At 38.7% G+C, this 21198-nt stretch overlaps 1 long non-coding RNA gene across 3 annotated transcripts in view; it reads right to left on the minus strand.

The window, feature by feature from the left end:
• Positions 1-3205: 3205 nt before the first annotated feature.
• The window catches only part of LOC137093427 (uncharacterized), a 35142-nt gene continuing 17149 nt past the window's right edge, over positions 3206-21198 (minus strand). The window contains exons 3-6 of one of the 3 annotated variants that reach the window (XR_010908453.1): positions 19482-19597; positions 10590-10626; positions 10119-10208; positions 3206-3391 (exon numbers count right to left, since the gene is read on the minus strand). This is a non-coding gene — a long non-coding RNA (uncharacterized lncRNA). Of the gene's footprint in view, positions 3392-9095; positions 10209-10589; positions 10627-18474; positions 19264-19481; positions 19598-21198 lie in introns of those variants that run through there. The other 2 variants (XR_010908450.1, XR_010908454.1) reach the window with 2 other exon arrangements.

Below are 21198 nucleotides of genomic sequence, written 5' to 3' on the forward strand. Positions count from 1 at the left end.
CTCCTTCCAAGCCCAGTGGTCTCAGTGCTTCTAATCCCGATGGTCTCAAGTCCGGCGTTTCCAAGCCCAGTGGTCTCAGTGCTTCTAATCCCGATGGTCTCAAGTCCGGCGTTTCCAAGCCCAGTGGTCTCAGTGCTTCTAATCCCGATGGTCTCAAGTCCGGCGTTTCCAAGCCCAGTGGTCTCAGTGCTTCTAATTCCGATGGTCTCAAATCCGGCGTTTCCAAGCCCAGTGGTCTCAGTGCTTCTCATCCCGATGGTCTCAAATCCGGCGTTTCCAAGCCCAGTGGTCTCAGTGCTTCTAATTCCGATGGTCTCAAGTCCGGCGTTTCCAAGCCCAGTGGTCTCAGTGCTTCTAATTCCGATGGTCTCAAATCCGGCGTTTCCAAGCCCAGTGGTCTCAGTGCTTCTCATCCCGATGGTCTCAAATCCGGCGTTTCCAAGCCCAGTGGTCTCAGTGCTTCTAATTCCGATGGTCTCAAGTCCGGCGTTTCCAAGCCCAGTGGTCTCAGTGCTTCTAATTCCGATGGTCTCAAATCCGGCGTTTCCAAGCCCAGTGGTCTCAGTGCTTCTCATCCCGATGGTCTCAAATCCGGCGTTTCCAAGCCCAGTGGTCTCAGTGCTTCTAATTCCGATGGTCTCAAGTCCGGCGTTTCCAAGCCCAGTGGTCTCAGTGCTTCTAATTCCGATGGTCTCAAATCCGGCGTTTCCAAGCCCAGTGGTCTCAGTGCTTCTCATCCCGATGGTCTCAAATCCGGCGTTTCCAAGCCCAGTGGTCTCAGTGCTTCTAATTCCGATGGTCTCAAGTCCGGCGTTTCCAAGCCCAGTGGTCTCAGTGCTTCTAATTCCGATGGTCTCAAATCCGGCGTTTCCAAGCCCAGTGGTCTCAGTGCTTCTAATTCCGATGGTCCCAAATCCGGCGTTTCCAAGCCCAGTGGTCTCAGTGCTTCTAATTCCGATGGTCTCAAATCCGGCGTTTCCAAGCCCAGTGGTCTCAGTGCTTCTAATTCCGATGGTCTCAAGTCCGGCGTTTCCAAGCCCAGTGGTCTCAGTGCTTCTAATTCCGATGGTCTCAAGTCCGGCGTTTCCAAGCCCAGTGGTCTCAGTGCTTCTAATCCCGATGGTCTCAAGTCCAGCGTTTCCAAGCCCAGTGGTCTCAGTGCTTCTAATCCCGATGGTCTCAAATCCGGCGTTTCCAAGCCCAGTGGTCTCAGAGCTTCTAATTTTGATGGTCTCAAGTCCGGCGTTTCCAAGCCCAGTGGTCTCAGTGCTTCTAATTCCGATGGTCTCAAGTCCGGCGTTTCCAAGCCCAGTGGTCTCAGTGCTTTTAATTCCGATGGTCTCAATTCCGGCGTTTCCAAGCCCAGTGGTCTCAGTGCTTCTAATCCCGATGGTCTCAAGTCCGGCGTTTCCAAGCCCAGTGGTCTCAGTGCTTCTAATTCCGATGGTCTCAAGTCCGGCGTTTCCAAGCCCAGTGGTCTCAGTGCTTCTAATTCCGATGGTTTCAAGTCCGACGTTTCCAAGCCCAGGTCCCAGCGCTCACAAACCTGGTGGTCACAGCGCTTTCAAGTCCGGTGGTCCCAAATCTGGTGGTCACAGCACTTGGAAGTCCGGGGGTCCCTGTGCTCCCTAGCCCAGTGGTCCCAAGTCCAGCACTTCCAAGTCTGATGGTCTCAACAGTCTGGTGGTCCCAACGTACTCCTACAACTAGTGATGCCAGAGGTCATCCCACTGTCCATGGTGCTTCTGGGAATGGCCACCGCTATTACCTTTTTAAAGAACAACTGACCAATTAACAAAGCAAACATTAGGGATAACAAGACTACCTAGACACAGTTGCAAATGAGCAGGGAGAAACAGGGCCCGGGGGGCTAAAAAACTTGAAAAAGGAACAGAACAGGGCAAAATGCAAACTAAACATAAAAATACAAATTTGGAAACATGACATGCTTATCAATAATCAGTGGATGGGACAAAAAAAAAAAGTTAAAATCCTTGTGTCAAAACTTCCCTGAAAACCTCAGAAGACGAGAATCTTGCGTAAACTCTAAACTGCTCCCGCCAATAAATCCATTAAATATAGTCCATTATTAAAAGTACTGGACTCATTTGTGTCCATACTGTAATTACTATGTGAGGGCATGTTGGGCTGCTTTTGTCTTTGATCATGGCTGATTGAATGGGAAACTGGTTAAAATGTGCGCCTTGTTAAAAGCCACGGCCCTGGAAATGAGTCTTTGTGCATACCAAATTCCTCTGCAGCTCCCATTACGTCTGATGGAAGATAATAGTGCAGAGCTACTAGACAATGCAGACATACTCAGACGCTTGGCCAAAATAACAATCGGGAGAAAAAGGAGAAAATTAGACATGCATAGTCGTCACCTGCAGGGCAAGAACCTTGAACGGAAATGTATGTTCAGAGTGTCAGATGAAGAAGAAGAAGGAGAGAGAGAGAGAGAGAGAGAGAGAGAGAGAGAGAGAGAGAGAGAGAGAGAGAGAGAGAGAGAGAGAGAGAGAGAGAGAGAGAGAGAGAGAGAGAGAGAGAGAGAGAGAGAGAGAGAGAGAGATGTTTTAATCAGTTTTCATTGAGGATGCTATTCTGCATAATGTTAATGTGAATAACAGAAAAGCAAATATGCACACTTTCTCAAACTATTGTAGAAGTTTTGCAGTTTGTCTAGTAACTAGAGTCATTGTAAATGATCACCCTTTGGAGTCATTGGTTTACCTGTATATTCCCCACTTTCAATGATGTTGGAGACACAATAATGTCATAGTGAGGTTATATGGTAATCATAGAAGAGATTAATGTGCATCTAACTTATTTTTGAGGTTATGGTTATACAGAAATAGTTAAAGTTTTAAATGCAGTGAGTTAAACATACATTTGTTATATGTTAGTGAAACACCAAATAAGCTACATGGAAATAATGTGCTGGCTTAGAGAACGTCTCTAATTTGCAAGTAATATGTATAATTTTTTCCATTTAAATGACTTGCTGTAATAATTTAGCATTTATTGACATCAATATTCATTGCTTTTCCTTGCTGTCTTATTTGCTATTACTTTATTTTCAGTATCACTGAAAATTACAATTACATATTACAGTATCACTGCACTTAAATGTGAACAATGATGCACAATGCTTTCAAGTTTAGCACATGAAGATTGTGGGGTAAATAAATATAAAAGTAAGCACCTGTCAGAAACTCTCCGCGTCTTGCTTGCGGCTACAGATCAAATGAAGGGTGTTTCACCACCTCGACTGGCTTGTCTTTCCGTTGGTGTCTTTTAATGTCAGCCGTTGTTTAATCCACATTAATCAGCATTTGTTCTCAGAGCGACCCTGTTCCTCTCTGCCAAGTGACGTCACATCTGTTCATTGCAGCTGCACAAACAGAAACACAGGAATTACTAAGAACTGTCCGCATGGTCTGCCAAGATGTCATGGTATTTTTATTTTTTTTAAACAAGAAAGGCATGGTTTTTTTAAAGCACTGAAGGTGAGGAGAAATGGATGGATGGATGGATGGATGGATGGATGGATGGATGGATGGATGGATGGATGGATGGATGGATGGATGGATGGATGGATGGATGGATGGATGGATGGATGGATGGATGGATGGATGGATGGATGGATGGAATAACAAAGTTAACTTTTGTTATTGACCAAATACTTATTTTCCAGATAGATAGATAGATAGATAGATAGATAGATAGATAGATAGATAGATAGATAGATAGATAGATAGATAGATAGATAGATAGATAGATAGATAGATAGATAGATAGATAGATAGATAGATAGATAGATAGATAGATAGATAGATAGATAGATAGATAGATAGATAGATTTGGAGAATTTAATTTTTCCTCATTCAAAGATGGCCACCGAGTGAAATGATTTGTCTTAAAGGGACTTTATTGTTCTGTTTTAACATGAAAGCCTATTCACTCAGTATATGGAAGAGAGCAGGTTTGACATCCTGCTAAACATCTCTTTTAGTGTTCCAAGCTAGAAAGGTTTGTAACAACATGAGAGTGAGCAAATGATAAGAGAATGTTTCATTTTTGGATGAACTAGCCCTTTAAAAGCACTGCCATGTCTGTGAAGCTCCATCTCAGGACATCAAAACCACATGTTTATCTCCGAGAGAGGGGTCAGTGTCACCGCTTATTTACCCCTGGTTAGCCCTATACGAGGACCTTATACTTCCTGTTTTACATCTTCTTGCGAAATTCATCTCTTACTAATCAAAAAAATGTCACAATTGCACACTGCACAGACATGTTCTTGTTTATCACTGCAAAGTTGCTTTGAAGAGTATATGTATTGTATCAAGCACTATATAAATAAGGGTGACTTGACTTGACATACAACATCCCTAAGCAACACACACTTGAGCAACACACCAACCTGACGCTCTGCGTCTGTCAAGACACAACAAAAACAGACCATCTGTGAGTATTTGATCCAGCACCTGCACCCCTTACGTAAACACAGTGTTCAGAAATAAGCAGTGTCTGTTTAACTTCAGCTGGGCATTTATAGGAAGCACCAGCAGCCACTTCCTGTTGAGAAAACTGCTTAGTGTGCCTAATAATAACCGGAGCACAGGGCTAGTGCACAGCGTTTTTGTTGGACTAGAGGGAGAGGTGCCCGGCTAACACACCCACAGCTAATACAGTCTGTTTAGCAGCTATTCATTCAATCCTGGGACTCGGTACTTAAGAGCTCAGTCTGTGTACACTCTCAACACGAGCGTCAATAAAACAAGCGGCCTTAAATTTCTGGTCTAGCTGCATGTTATGTAAGGGATCATTTTCAGGCGTAATGCAAAGCAAAGGGGTCTTGTATCGGGTTTCATTGGTTATAATGAATGTAAGTTATAATACTTATTACATGGATATTTGCCACACACACACAAAAAAAAAACATGACATGAAATATTGTTTTGAGTTAAAATTAATTTAATATGTCAGAAGAAAGAGAAACAGCTACACTACCATTAAAAAGTTTGGGGTGGGTAAGATTTTAAGATAAGTCAACAAGGCTGCATTTATTTGATCATAAATACAGTAATAATAGTAATATTACAATTTTGAATTATTTTTCTATTTAAATCTTTAAAAAAATATATCTTAAAATTGTATTATTATTTTGTTTGTATGCCTAAGTGATATTTCTGACAAACTACCTTGTAACCAATCACAAGGGAGTTTTAAAAGAAGCCAGGTAATATTTTTCTGTTGATATGAAAAATTGGGTAAATTTAGCAATATAGCAGGTGAATAGCAGCCATTAGTTGCGTTCACACTATGTCGGAATTACCAGATGTAAGCCCTGAATTTTTGGAGAACTTGTACCACGTGACCACCGTGCCCCCTGACCAATGCAGATGAGGACATGACGTGAATGAACAAGAACTCAATGATCCAATCATTGCTAACAATAGTTTTTGTAAAATGTGAGACATTTTTCATTTGTCTGGATTGTTTAAGAAGTTTATTATTGGGCTATCAATATCTTTACTGTCTATTTTTGACATAAGAATTAAAAAAAAAAAATCTTTTTTTGGACTTTTGAACAGAATTGTATGAAGGAAATCAGGTTCTAGGGTTCTAGCAGATATTATGCAAATATTTAACTGCAGAATGCAGCAAATGTCCAATCAGAATAAAGTATTCCAGAGATCTGTCTAATAATACGTACTATATGGGTTTAACTTTTGCAAATTGTGCTGAATGTTTTAAACATTCAACTGCAGTTTGTCTACTGTGTGAGTCTACATGTTAGATTGACTAAAATAGTGTATAACAAGGAACTATCTAGTAACTACAACTAGAGCTGTATTAACATAAAACATCATGCAGTGTTAGTAGACCGTATAAGAAGGTTACAGGACAAAACTGATTTGTGTTTTTATAAACTGAAGCTTCTCAGATGTTTTTCTGCATCTAAAAACATGCTCTGCATTTCTGCATCAACTAAATGAAAATTAAAAGTAGCTTACATTAAAATAAAAACTAATTTAAATGCAAACCAATGATAATCTATTTTCAGATGTTTAAACTTGCAATTCTGTCAACCTCTTTTCAGCCAAACTAACTTTGAGTACACTAATTAGACAACCGGTCCCTTAGGAGCAACCTGGAGGAAAGTGCTTCACTCAGTGGTTCTTGAACTTTTCAATTCTTAAAATTCAGAGACTAAACTAACAACCCTGTGTTGTCCCTTTACCTTCAGGCCTCGTCATTACCTCCACTCAACCCATAAAAACCACTGCAAGTCATGCATTGAGATAAAGAGAACGAGAAAACATGCCACAGTGTGCTGTACCCTGGGGGATGGACACGGCCACCTGAGAGTTGTGGAGCAATGGGTAATGACACTTAGCTGTTGCTGGGTAAAGAATCTCCACCCCTCCATCTGATTGGCTGTCACTATTTGGCTGTCACTTGAAGCCCCACCCCTCTCAAAGCTCTTGATTCAGGAGGACACGAGGGGACACGCAGATGACGTGACGAAGGAACTTGTCAGCCGGTGTTATTTGCTATAATCATTGGAGTATCCTCGTACTGTCAGGGAGACGTCCTGTGGCAATCCAACAGCTGTTGAGAGAAGCAAAGGCCACACAGGCGAACTCTATATGGTTAGGGTGTAAAGTTTTCCAGTTGAATGGTATTCAGCTCCTTCGTCTTGTGCTTCATACATGGCAACTGCTAAATGCGAAGATGGCCCTCTGATCAGTTTCCGATTGTACTAGTTTCCGTCGATGTCAGTCGAGACTATTGGTGCCCTAGACAAAATAAGACTGAACCAAATGAAATGCAAGGGGTCTCACTTTTAACATTAAAAAATTCTCAATTTAATGTAATAATTTAAATAATTTAAATAAGAAAATATAATAAATAAATAAATTAGCTTGTACAAACAATTATATATATATATATATATATATATAGAGAGAGAGAGAGAGAGAGAGAGAGAGAGAGAGAGAGAGAGAGAGAATTTAGACCCAGATTTAAAACTAAATTAAAATATGTTAGAGCTACACTATGTACCTTTTACATTTAACATTTACATTTAATCATTTAGAAGACGCTTTTATCCAAAGCGACTTACAAAAAAGGGGAGAGCAATAGAAGCAACGAAACAGACAAGGCCAAAAACCTGTAAGAGCTGTAAGAAGTCTCAATTAATTAGCACAGTACACTTTTTTTAATTTATTTTTTTATAGCCATCTACAATAGCCATCTACAACAAAAACTCACGTACGCAAAATACAGAACACTGGATTTTGATAGCCATGATACCTTTTCCGTCCCCTAGAGTGCGCCTAGTTTGATGACACCAAGTTTAAGCTCAGAACCGTAGAAATCCTATATAGTGCACCTTTAATATAATTCATTATATTAATAATAAAAAAATAAAAAAATAATTGCAATTTTTTTATCTTGCGATTCAGAAATGCGAGGACAAAAAGTCAGCATTGTAAGGTTAAAATTTGCAATTGTGAGGAAAAAAAAATCTGAATTGCAACAATTGCAATTGCGAGATATAGGACATATCTTGAGATGTAACGTCGCAATTGCGAGTTATAAAGCCCAATTCTGAGGGGGGAAAGCGAGTTTAGATCTCACAATTCAAGTTTATATCACGCAAATCACAAGAAAAAAAAGTCAGAATTGCAAGATAAGTCACAATTACGTTTTATTATATTTTTTTATTCAGTGGCGAAAACAAGCTTCCATAGGTTTTGCCATTTGCTCATAAGCAGGAGTCATAGAAAGCTGTTAGGGCAATGCTGCTGATTATCTTTTTTTTCTAGGGTTGTTGCAATAGTTCTCTGTTAAGTAGAGAATTAGTTAGGGAAGCCATTAGAAAGTTTATTGCCAGCACAGTGTGAGCAGTCACATCCCATAATGCTTGAAAAAGTTGATTACATAAGACGCTACGTGTGCAGTGTTGGATTTATCAGTGGGAAACACGCTGTTAAGTAGTCAGACATAATGCCCCAGGAAATCTGTGGCGCATTAACAGATGCTCTGAATAATTATAGTAACTGCATTATGTAGGTGTTGTGAAATAATATTAATTGAACTTCAAGTCATATAACAGAGGTTTCAAACAAGGTGCACTGCTTTGCATGCAAACTGTGTGTTTACATGCACAACAATACTATCAAAAGTCTGAGAAAAACGTTTAAAACATTCTTAAATAGGTTATGACCTTCACCCACTGATGGGTTATTATCAGGTGTAACTGATGTAAGATAATGCATGTAAACACTCAGTGTAACACAGATGCTATACTAGTGAACTACACACACACACACACACACACACACACACACACACACACACACACACACACACGTGTCTAATTTACATATGCCAGGAAACATTTAGAATAAATTAAAGTAAATGCACTTTATTTTGAAAGGCAAGTCCGGTTGCTGATGCTGTGAGTTCTCCAACCGTTCCCCAGCCCATGAAATGCACCATGTTTACTTTACACAGCTCACCAGACATTACAAATCCAAGATTGTGAAGCAGCAAGGGCTGCCGGTATGGATGGGTAAACAGCTGAGAGCACAGTGAGAGATGAATTATTGAGGCCATTTTGGCATCTCTACTTGCAGAGTTCAGTATGTATTGGCAGTAAATCGAACTTTTAGCACAGCAGGATTTCAGAAACATGCAGAGAAAAAAAATGAAGCCAACAATGGACCATTTTTTTCCACGGTCAATACCAGACCGGTGGGTGGTTGCCGAGGTGTTGCTATGCGGTGGCAAATTTGTTCTAAGTACTTTCTAGCATATTGCTATGTGGTTGCTATGATGTTGTGGGTGGTTGCCAAGGTGTTGCAATGCAGTTGCAAACGCGTTCTGAGGGATTTTAGCACGTTGCTATGTGGTTGCTATGATGTTGTGGGTGGTTACTGAGTTGCAAAGGTGTTCTAAAGGAATTTAGCACGTTGCTATGTGGTTGCTATGATGTTGTGGGTGGTTGCCAATGTGTTGCTATGTGGTTTCAAATGTATTCTGAATGTTTTTTAACCATTTTGCTATGACTGTGGGTGGTTACAGAGGTGTTGCCATGCAGTTGTAAAGGTGTCCTCTGTGACTTTCAGCACATTGCTATGTAGTTGCTATGATGTTGTGGGTATTAGCCGCGGTGTTGCTATGCAGTTGCAAATGTGTTGAGTGTTTTTAGCACATTGCTATGTGACTGCTATGTTATGGATGGTTACTGATGTGTAGCTATGTGGTTACAAATGTGTTCTGAATGATTTTTAGCACATTGCTATGGGGTTGCTATGATTTTGTAGGTGATTGCTGAGGTGTTGCCATGCAGTTGCAAAGGTGTTCTGAGGGATTTTAGCACATTGCTATGTGGTTGCTATGATGTTGTGGGTGGTTACTGAGTTGCAAAGGTGTTCTGAGTGATTTTACCACGTTGCTATGTGGTTGCTATGATGTTGTGGGTGGTTACTGAGTTGCAAAGGCGTTCTGAGTGATTTTAGCATGTTGCTATGTGGTTGCTTATAGGTGGTTGTAAGGTGTTGCTGTGTGGTTGCAACAGTGTTTTTATTCATTTTTAGTATATTGCTATTGGATTGCTGTTATGTTGTTGGTGGTTGCTGAGGTGTTGCTATGCGGTTGCAAAGGTTTACAAAATCGAGGTGTTGCTATGGTTCTGACGGTTTTCTGCATTTGCTATGTGCTATTTTGCTATGGTGCTATTCTGCTAGGTTGTTGCTTACTAACCCCTTAATTTGCACAATAAAAAGTCAGATCCTTTTAAAAAACTAAAACCACACATTATTTCATAATTTGTTACATGGCGAAATTTTATACTTTATAGGGTTAGGGGTTCATTCAATTTCGTAACCTTAAGTAGCCTATAAGGGATAGTAATAGTGATGCATGGCATGCCAAAGTAAGCAACACACACAAAAAGATTTCCTACATTAACTCACATCTACTATTTTACTTAGAATGAATCAATGTGTCATGAATGAAGCTTGTTCACAAATATAGAGGATTAAAGGTCTCTATGTGATATGACCAACCCATTATGCGAAAGCTCAGTTAAAAGTCCATACCGTAGTACAAACCATATCAAAGTCCTTCTCTCTTCTGGTGGACCTGTTAAAACACAGGTGTATCCCAACCTTGGCTTCCAGATCATCACCCTTACAAAAGGAAAATATATTTACCAATATATTACTTAAAATATATTATATTATATTGTAAATACATGGAATAATATAATGATGGTATTATACAATATATTATATATATTCCTGTAATATATTGCAAAATATACAAATGATTGCCGCTTTAATATATTGCAATATATTGGAGAATATAAATATTAAACCCCATATATGTGAATATATTGCCTAATGTATTACATGATATTTTCCAATATACTGCAATATATTTTTGTTTCGTAAGGGCAGTACACGACAAACAAACAGCAAACATGAACTTCTGTAAACTAAAGACTGCTGAATAAACACACGTCTGCCTGAAAATTAAAACTGACATGAGGAGCACACGTTATTACTCACCATCGTGCTGTTCTGAACCCATCTGACATTCAGTCTTCTGGGGAGCACAAAAAGATTCTTTTTTTATTTTCATCTATATATTATTATAAAATGAAAGTATATTTCTAATCAAGCTTTAAAATGACAAAAAAGTGCCAAAAAGATGGGACTGGAACAACATGAGTTTGAGAAAACGATGATAAAACATTCATTTTTTTGGTGAACTATTCCTTTAATGTCTCATTTAACACTATTCGTGTCAGAAAGGTGAGAAATGGTTGTTAAAGGGCGAACAAGGAAGTGAAAGTCATTCTCTAATCAGCTAAAGGTCAAAGTATATGCAATGAATAAATCAAAAAGGTTTCCACTATCTTATCACAGCCAGCAAAACACGAAGCTGTTCAACAGGGGGTCATTCACAGTGCTCTCTGTATAAACCGTGTGCATGCATCCTTCATTTTTCTGAGCAAATCCTTCCCCCACCCCTTCGCTCTAGTCCATCCATCTGTTGCTACTCACAAGGATAATTATGGAGACGTACAGGAGGAAAAATCAACAAGAGTTGGATAAGGCCTATCAGATATTTGCAATGCAAACATGGTGTGCTTCTGACCCCTCAGGATTGGTCACTGGCAATCATTTACTAGACTGTAGCCAAAAAGGACTTGAGCAAGTTGTATCTATTCTACAGGTCAACATAGCTAAAGCTGAATTTAGCATCAGAGATAAATACAAGTTATAATCAGGGTAAATCAAGGATTCTGCTTCCTAGTGCTCACTTTACTGCGTTAACAGACCAGCGCTAACAAGCCATATGTTTAACTCTCCTCCTCAACAGTCCAAAAGCCCTCTCAAGGTGAATCAACACACATGCTCTCAAACATGTAAGCTAGCAGACTGGAGTCATGTCCCATTCCCAGATGGCTGCTATTAAAGAAGTCATGTTAGATATGGAGATTTCAGACATTAATCAACACACAGAACACGTTTATAGGCCTATTCAGAGAGTAACTGCTGTAGGCTACATGAGGATGTGAGCTCATTTTAGCATGTACAGGCATTAGCCTGCAAGGAGAAAAGGCTAAATTAACCAACTGTTTATGACAAACATCTCTTCCAAATCAAAACATCCGAGTTTTCTGAGTAGGAATTGACCCAAAATATATATTTTGTAAACTTTTATGTAGAATTTGGTTATTTTGTTGCAATGTAAATAGTCTTTTCACCCTGAAAAAAATTTGTGATGTGCCGATGTATTGGATATGGCAAGTAATTGGTATTGGCCGATAAAAGTAATTTGGCCGAATCCCATCCATAATGATAATAATTGCAAAGAAATTTGGGAATTTTGATAAGAAACAAAGTCTCATCTTTCCTATTCTGTCGATTTTATTACAAAATTTAAACAACAAATGCTGTTTTGACACTCTTAAATGTAACGTGACAGATTGATGTAGTGCCTCAGTTCAATTGGAGCACAAGTCTTTTCTTTCACTTTAATACACGTTATAGCACAAAAAACATGCATGAACATCAGAAGGTAGCCTATGTTGAAAGATACAGTGCAACTTAAAGAGGTGCATCATGTCTCATATAAGTCACCCAATCAGTGATGAAAACAGCAGAGAACAGCAGCCAGAAAAATGGAGCGCAGCTGGAAGAAAACAAAACTAGAGCTTTTTCGCATTTCGTGGAAAGAGAGCATAATTGCATACAGAAAGGCCATAAAAACTGCTAGATTTGCTTATTTTTCTATTATTTTAGAAAAAAAGCAAACACAACTCTAAGTATTTATTCGATACAGTGGCTAAATTAACAAGAAATAAAGCTTCAACTTCTGATGTTTGTAAACAGCACAGCAGTTATGTAGTTATGATCTTTCTCAAATCTACTCTTTCTGTCAAAAGTACTAGAAAAGGCCGTGTCTTCTCAGTTATGCTCCATTTTAGAAAGAAATTATATCTTTGAGGATTTCCAGTCAGGATTTAGACTATCATAGTACTGAGACTGCTCTCACACGAGTAAAATTATTTGCTCAAATCATCTGATTGTGGTTGTATCTGTCTATTAGTGTTACTCGATCTTAGCGTTGCATTCGATACTATCGACAACAACATTCTTTTGAATAGACTCGAAAATTATGTTGGCATTAGTGGAACTGCACTGGCATGGTTTAAACCGTACTTATCTTACCGTTATCAGTTTGTAGCAGTAAATGAAGAGATGTCACACCGATCACACGTTCAGTATGGAGTGCCGCAAGGCTCGGTGTTAGGACCGTTGCTTTTCACCCTGTATATGCTACCACTGGGAGATATCATTAGGAAGCATAGCATTAGTTTTCATCGTTATGCTGACAATACTCAGCTCTATATTTCTTCGCACCCTGACAAAACTTACCAATTCACAAGATTGACAGAATATACAAAATTGATGACTAGTAATTTCCTACAACATAAAGGTCCTGTTCTTCGCATGTTTTCGAAGCTTTGATTGTGTTAACAGTGTGCAATATAACATGAGTTCATGTTTCGCGTGTAAAAAAACACTATATTTTTTACACAATTTACTTATCTGTACAGCGCTGTTTACTCTGTCCTAAAAACGGCCTGATGATTTCCTTGTTCTATGAAGTCCCTCCTTCAGAAACACGTAACGAGTTCTGATTGGGCCAGCGCTTCCCGTGTTGTGATTGGACAGTAGCTTAGCGCACTTTGCCAGGAAAGGTCCCGCCTCTTACCATAACGGGGAGATGCAAGCGCTGAATGCGCACTCTTCTCCACGTGAGAGAGCAACAAGACCACGCCCCCTATTTTGCGTGTTCTTGTGGGCGGAAGGTTAGTCAACAAACGGTTCTAGTGACGTCATTCCTGAAGGAAGAGCAGGGGTGTAAAGGGAACTTCTGTTAAATAAAATATCTTGCTTGGCATTGAACTTTGAGCTTTATAATTTTACAGGTATTATTTATGCTCTAACAGCAACATTTCACACTAACTAAAGTTTGAAAGATGGAATCGCGTAGAACGGGACCTTTAATTCTGTAAAAAGAGAATTTTTAATAATTGGACCAAAAACCTCTGCACGTAGTAATTTAGAATACAGTCTGAACACTTCGTCATCAGTGAGGAACCTGGGTGTGCTCTTTGATACCAATCTTTCATTTGAAAGCCCCGTTTCTGGCATCTGTATAACTGCATTCTACCATCTTAAAAATATATCTAAATTACAGCACATGCTTTCAAATCCAAATTAGTTCATGTGCTCTTGAGCTCAAGGATAGATTATTGTATTGCTCTACTGGGGGGTTGCCCTGCTCGCTTAATAAATAAACTGCAGCTGGTCCAAAACACAACAACCTGAGTACTTACTAGAACCACACTAAATAATGCTGGGTTATTTTTTAACCCAAAATGCTGGGTTAAGACTGTTGGGTAATTTTTGTTGGTTTATTTGATCACATTTTAAACACCATTGGATAGTTTCAAATTTCCAGTCGTTGGGTTAAACCTGCTGGGTCGCAATGCTTGGTTGATTCTACCCAGCGCTTGGTTGTTTCCATAGACTGTAAAAAAATATGGAGGTAGTGTCCGTGACGTCACCCATAGGATTCCGATAAGCCGTTCTGAAGCTTAAAGTAGGGGCGAGCTGGGCGTTGCCATCTTGTGAGCGAGTCATCGCGTGTCACTCCCGTTTAACAGAAAATGGACAAAAAAGCGGGATGTGCACAGAGCTGAGGTGACGCAATGACTACAGACGGCAGATAAATGGCTATCCACTTGTAACCACGCCCTTAATTATGCAGAACTTTAAGGCTTTCTATAACGTATACGAATGAGTTATAAAAAAAATCACCCCCCTCACAGTTGTCATGAAGATCAAAATAAGCCTTATAGGCCAAAACCACAATTGGTTCCGGGCTGTAAATATATTTTTTTCTGCTTTAAAGTTGAGAATTTTAACATGGGGCTCAATGAGATTCTGCTCCCTTCTGGAGCCTGTCCCTAGTGGCCAGTTGAGGAATTGAAGTTTACATTACTTCCGTATTGGCTTCAAGAGAGATCGCAAAAGGCAAAGCCACTGGTTGCAGATGTTTTAAGATAAGTTCATATATTTTTATTAATAATCATTTTAATTAGCATAATTATAGTTTTTTTTTCTTCTTCTTCTTCGCGGGCAACAATTCTTAAGCTTAAGTTACATGACGTTAAGACGACAACAGTTTTACCTCAGAACAGGGCTCTCAAGTCTCACGCATTGGGCGTGAGACACACGCATTTCAACCCGTTCACACGCTCACACGCCACACCTTGTATTTCTCACGCAGAGAAATCGCCAGGGTAACACGCGCGCTATTAGAGGAATCAAGCGAGTCCCCCATAGAGTTCTGACGGCCCTGCCACGCACCAGTTAATCTAATAAAAATAGAGACCGAACAGCCAATCATAAAATAGATTTGCTGTATCTGGGTAAGATATAGATATTCCCTCCACCTAAGAACGTTTACGTTCTGATTCCAACGTCACATTCTGTGATTCACGCCACGGCCTCGCTCATTGAATCAAATGCTCGCTGAAGTACCGTTAGTTGGCAACTAGAAGCCCCGATGACAGGCGCAGAGACACAAGATAACGGTGTCAAGTTAAGTTTCTGACAGCACTTTGTTTTCTGTTCTTAATCCCTCAACAAAACTTAAAGGAAGCCTCGTCTCAATCATGATTTGCATGAATTGCATTTTGCTATCGTACGTTATTGCGCTCTCACTCAGTGAACATCTGTGCTCACCTGCACTCGTGAATGTAGTGATGGACAGCTGTCCTCATTCGACTGGTGTTTGGATGTGATTTTTTTTAAACTCACTTTCATTAATTAATTTATTAAAAGTAACTCAATTTTGTAAGATCATTTTCATTTAAGTAATTCCAAACATCATGAGGCAGACGACATTATCGATCAAATACAGTCGAGTTATTAACACGCTCCACAGCACCACCCAGTGGATTTAGTTAAAACTGCGAGATTTAGAGGGATTTATAATGGAATCACTGCATTTAGGCAAGCGAAGCAATATAGTAAAATTTCAATATTATTTTTATTTTTCGAACATTAATTACAGATCAAATATATTCGTGCTTACCCCTATTTATGGAAGCTGAAGTGTAGCGATATAAAATTTGCAATGCAATATGTAAAATGGCAATGCATTTCAAAATTTACATTTACATTTTCCATACCATGTGTGCAACATTTGGAGCAAAATAATAATTCAAATTGAATAATATAATTAAAATGTATTACAGAAATAATTAGATGTGTTTAACATGTTCATGCAATTCCAAAAATTATGCCACGTCACCGCACTAGCCATTATTTTTAATGGAAAGGAGACATAGGTGTTATTCAAGCATTAATTAAATTTTGCATGGTGGCAAAACATTTTTTTTTTTTTACATTTTGTTATTTTAACTGAATTCAGAAATGCTTTTGAAATTAAAAACTTTGCTTTTAATAAACAAAATACATATTTGAAATAAAGACTGTTTGGAGTTGGGTGCTCCGTTACCTGAATCCACAGCCTTTGTTGTTATTTTGAGTGTACACAAATAAAAGTAGACAGTTTATAATTATGTCTTGTACTTAGCCTATCTGTATGGCTAAAAAATGATGGGGTATTGGTGTGGGAGTTGTTTCCGCTGTCATAAAGAGAGGAAAAAATACAACCATACTGATATAGCAAACAATAATCATAGGCAGCTTGTCTAAGATTATTTGAGAGTAAAATAATCTTTGTTGTAAACCACAGCTCACTTCAGCGCGACCGTGCTCATGTTAAGGTGACACCAACCCCTGGGCTGAAGGCCTCAAAAACCTGCTACCAACACCAATAAACAACACTAACCATTCTCTCTCTCTCTCTCTCTCTCTCTCTCTCTCTCTCTCTCTCTCTCTCTCTCTCTCTCTCTCTCTCTCTCTCTCTCTCTCTCTCTCTCTCTCTCTCTCTCTCTCTCTCTCTCACACACACACAAACACACTAATTAAATACATATTTATTTTATTTGTACGAATTTGTCATTTTTCATATCAGACCCCCATACCCAGCCAAACCCACGGCCGAAATCTCACTCTGAACTCAGTTCAAAACTTGAGAGCCCTGTCAGAATCCGATGCAATGTACTGACTCTTGTTAGTTCAGGTAAGTTAGCCATGTGAGAAGATAGATTAATACAGTTTGTGATTACACAGAACCATGATCCCCTTACAAAAATTAAACATGGTTGTATGTAGGGATGTCACAAGTACCGGTACTTCGGTACCAAGTACATACTGAAATGTTAAAAATGTGAAGATAGTATCTGTATAGCATCGACTCACAAGTAGACTATATTCGGTCCCGCAGCTGCTTTCAGTCGCTTCACGCAGGGCTCCAGACTGTAGCCGAATATATAACAGTGTCTGTGTATATACTATTTAAATAATATTACTCTTCCATGTTTTGCGTTTCTGTGTGAATGACGGGGGTGCCACACATGCTCGCTGTCTTTTTAGACTCTACCGTGTCACTGTCACTGAGGACATGAGAATTTACCGTTTCATTTGAGAAAACTGTCATATCATGAACACAGACACTCCAAAGTGACGGCAACCCGTTAAAGGATTGTTAGGCTGCATTAACTAGATCAGCCAGAACCGTGGACACTTCCCATAACACCTTATGTACAGAATGGCATCTACGCTAATGTTAATCTCTCTATTTATCCCAAGGTTTACTGCAGTCAGCCGGATTCGGATCATATGGTGAACCTGCGCCTAGACACGATAACAACACAGACCTGAATTGTCGGCAAAAACCTTGTCAACTAGACTCTCCCCTGTGAATGCTTCCCTGTGTACAGATATGCAGTATGCACACATATACGGATTCAAACACGCTTGCCTATAGGCTAAACACGTAATGTTTGCATACATGCCATCGCCATTCTTGCAGACTCGCCTTTTTGGGGTTTGCATGAGGGGCGATGATGTTAATTTCAAAAGCATTTCAAAAGCATTTCATGGTTTCGTTCTCCAGCCCCAGGTGCTGTTGCGGTGCAGTTGGGGTCCGGAACGCATTGGGGGTTTTCTGTTTTAGTTGAGGATGGTGTTGTTTACATGGTGCCAAATTAAAAAAACGAATCTGTTTCTACAACTGAAATGAATCAATAACTTACTTTATCTTTAATCTGGAACAAATCTAATTTCCTGTTATCACTGTAAAGCTGCTTTGAAGCAATCTGTGTTGTAAAAAGCGCTATATAAATGAAGGTGACTTGACTGACGTCAGTGATGTCAATTAACATTACATTTAATCAGGAAAGTTATCCAATATTCAAAATTTGTTGATTAGCTATATATAAAAAAAAAAAAAAAAAAAAAAAAAAAAACATTAGAGAGGAGCTCCTTTACTGTTAATTATATATGGTTAAATACATTTGTCATGAAGACAAGTGTTAATGATAACTACCTTATGTGCAACTTAGATGTATACAAACTTTTCAGTTTTAGTTTGAGTGTAATTATTATATCTGAAAATAAATATCATTTGAATATGATAGTTTGGGGTCTGTTGTTAATTTTAACCTCTAATATACCAAATGAGAGAGAGGGGGATTATGGATTACATATACAGCTCTGGAAAAAATTAAGAGACCACTTAACATTGTTTTCACATTGTTATCTCTTAATATTTGTGTGTATAGATTACAGCATTCGTTTTATCAGTATTTTTTCCCAAACAGCAGAATAGGCCTATTGGTATCAATAGATATTATTCTGAATAATCAGATATCGGCATTTGTTGATAAATGTACTATCGGTGTTTCAAAAAAAAAAAAAAAAAAGATTTCCTAACAGGGCATGTGATGAATTGATATTGAATATTTTTCATCCAAGATAGTTACACAGTATGTTTGCAGAAATTACATTAAGCAAACTAACCAAGCAAACAACTCCATTACTTTAAATATGAGCTTTATGTACATGGTGTTTAAAAACAGAAACCAAAGTAAACTTTCTCTAAACAGTCACGACTGCATATAGTATTAGAAGCAATCCATCCATTGAGAATGAGCTCAGTTTAGGGTGCAAAAAAAAAAAAAACGGACCAGCATAACCTTCTAGCACAAACATGAAAACTTGCACATACAATATATTCATTTTATCATCATTTTGTCATGTAATATAATATATGTAATATTTGTCACAGTCCATTATAACCAGATAGGTTCAAACATCTTAATTATTATTATTAATAATAATAATAATAGTATATAGAATTCATTTTACCACTGAACTGGTTTCCATTTCAGAAATCAAATCACTTCAGTTCACTTGTACCCTAATAGTCTTGCATTTAAAGAACCTTTAGCAGGTATCAGGGCTTTCATTGAATAGCAGAGCTCTGTGGAATTGGCTGAAAAGAACAAGGTAATTACTTTGAGTGTCGCTCTATCTTTGGCCTTGCATGACTGCTTTAGAAACCGCTTCTTTTAGCCCTCTAGTGACACATAATAGGCACAGCAGTCTCCCTGTCCTTGTTTAAAGGTGAAGTGTCCAATTTGTTCCATGTTAAAATGTTTTCTCTTGTATCCCAGCTTGATTTCTCATTAAAGATTGTGGCATTATATCAAAGCAAAAGCTTTTTCTGAGCATCCAAATAAGCCTGAATGTTGGCACGAAAAAAATTGTGAGTTAGGGGCGGGATTATCTGTTCGTCTGACCAATGAAAGACTGTTCAGCAAACACATCTGAAAAAGTTATTTTTGCAATTCCATTTTGTGAAGATAATGGTGCCGAAATTACACACTACGATAAAGACAAGTGCTTTTCTTAGTATATTCTTAGTGCATATGACAATGAATTAATAAACAAAAAAGATACCTGGGGTAACAAATGTAGCAGTATGTTGATGGAAACTGCAGACTAGCCTGTAGCTTTAACCTTGGTCATGTGGTTACTGCTGCTTCTTGAGATTGTGCTGGCATACCAAAACTATCCTGTAAAGATACACAGATTACACTTGAATTTCAATACATCAAACTGAACAGATGTCAAGGTTTTCTCAGCACAGTTGTGAAAACTAGATTCTTATCTTGTGTCCTTATCTACAGCAGGTATTATAAATCATAATTATTGTTGGAATGAAACACAAGGTGCAATGGTCTTTTGTTGTGACGTATATCTGAGAGAAACAAGATCAAATGTAGGGCGATCTCATATGAGTGACAGGTTGCCCCGCCCTCACGCCAGTAACCACATCTTCAGAGAAAAGAGATTTAATGGTGACTTTACAATATAAGTTGTCGAAACAGGCCAAATGTAGGAAGGTGAAAGAAAGCTGATTAGTTGTTTTACACGCAGGTAAAAGGTAAACCAGTGCATTATGAAAACCAGCACTGTCAGCGCAGACAGATGAGACACAGGGAAGCAGAATTAGTTGAGACAGGAGACCTGACACACTGCTGAGAATGAAATCACACACACGCACTGCAGCGATGGCTCCCCGGCGGGAGCTGTGTTGATATTGCAGTCAGAGGCTCAGTGGCTGGAGTTGCCAGCAAAACCAGAGAACTAAAACGACAGTGTGTAGCGCTCCAAAGAATGATGCAGCACTTTTAGAGGACATGTTTTTTCTTTTCCAAATTGTTTCAGCAGTGCAGTGCTTCTAAAGAACCTGAACCAAAAAAACATTATGTCTTCAGTTTTAGCACATGTATCAGAAAGTTGAAAAAATCTGTAAAGCGTATACAAATGCAAGTTTTGTGAAGTGAAGTTACTGAACTGTTACACAAAAAGTAATATAACTGTAAATGTTTAATTTAAACGAGGCCCTGGCTCATGCACATACAACATTTACATTTATCCAAATAATAATAAAACACTTTTAAAAAATTATCTAATTTAAATTATTTAATATTTTAATTTAATGTTTATTGCTGCAGTCTATTTAAAAAATATTTAATTAATTTAAATAAAATAAAAAATAGTAATCTGTGTGAATGGATGATTCAATGGCCCCCTCAAAAAGATTTTAAATGATTTTTCACTGGATGAAACAGTGTTTTTGAAGGAGGTCATTATTTTATTGTTGTTGGCAGACACGTTACAGTGATACAAAAACAGTGACTGTATTTGTATCAAAGCATTCAGAGTTGGCAATCTGTATTTATAGTAGTCCATTTTGTGAACAAAGCAACCAACCAACAAATTAACCAACCAACCATTGAACAAAGCAAAACAACCAACTAACCAACCAACCAACGAACAAAGCAACCAACAAACAAGACAAAGCAACCAACTAACAAACCAATCAACAAACCAACCAACGAACCAACCAACCAACCGACCGACAAACCAGCCAAACAATCAACAAACCAACCAATGAACCAACCAACCGACCGACCGACCGACAAACCAGCCAACCAACCAACAAACCAACGAACCAACCAACCAACTGACCGACCGACAAACCAGCCAACCAACCAACCAACCAAACGACCGACCGACAAACCAGCAAAACCAACCTACAAACCAATTAACAAACCAACCAACCGACCAACCAACAAACCAGCAAAACCAACCAATGAACCAACCAACC

This window comes from Pseudorasbora parva, chromosome 2 (assembly GCF_024679245.1).
Source record: "Pseudorasbora parva isolate DD20220531a chromosome 2, ASM2467924v1, whole genome shotgun sequence".
In the NCBI taxonomy this organism is placed as follows: Eukaryota; Metazoa; Chordata; class Actinopteri; order Cypriniformes; family Gobionidae; genus Pseudorasbora; species Pseudorasbora parva.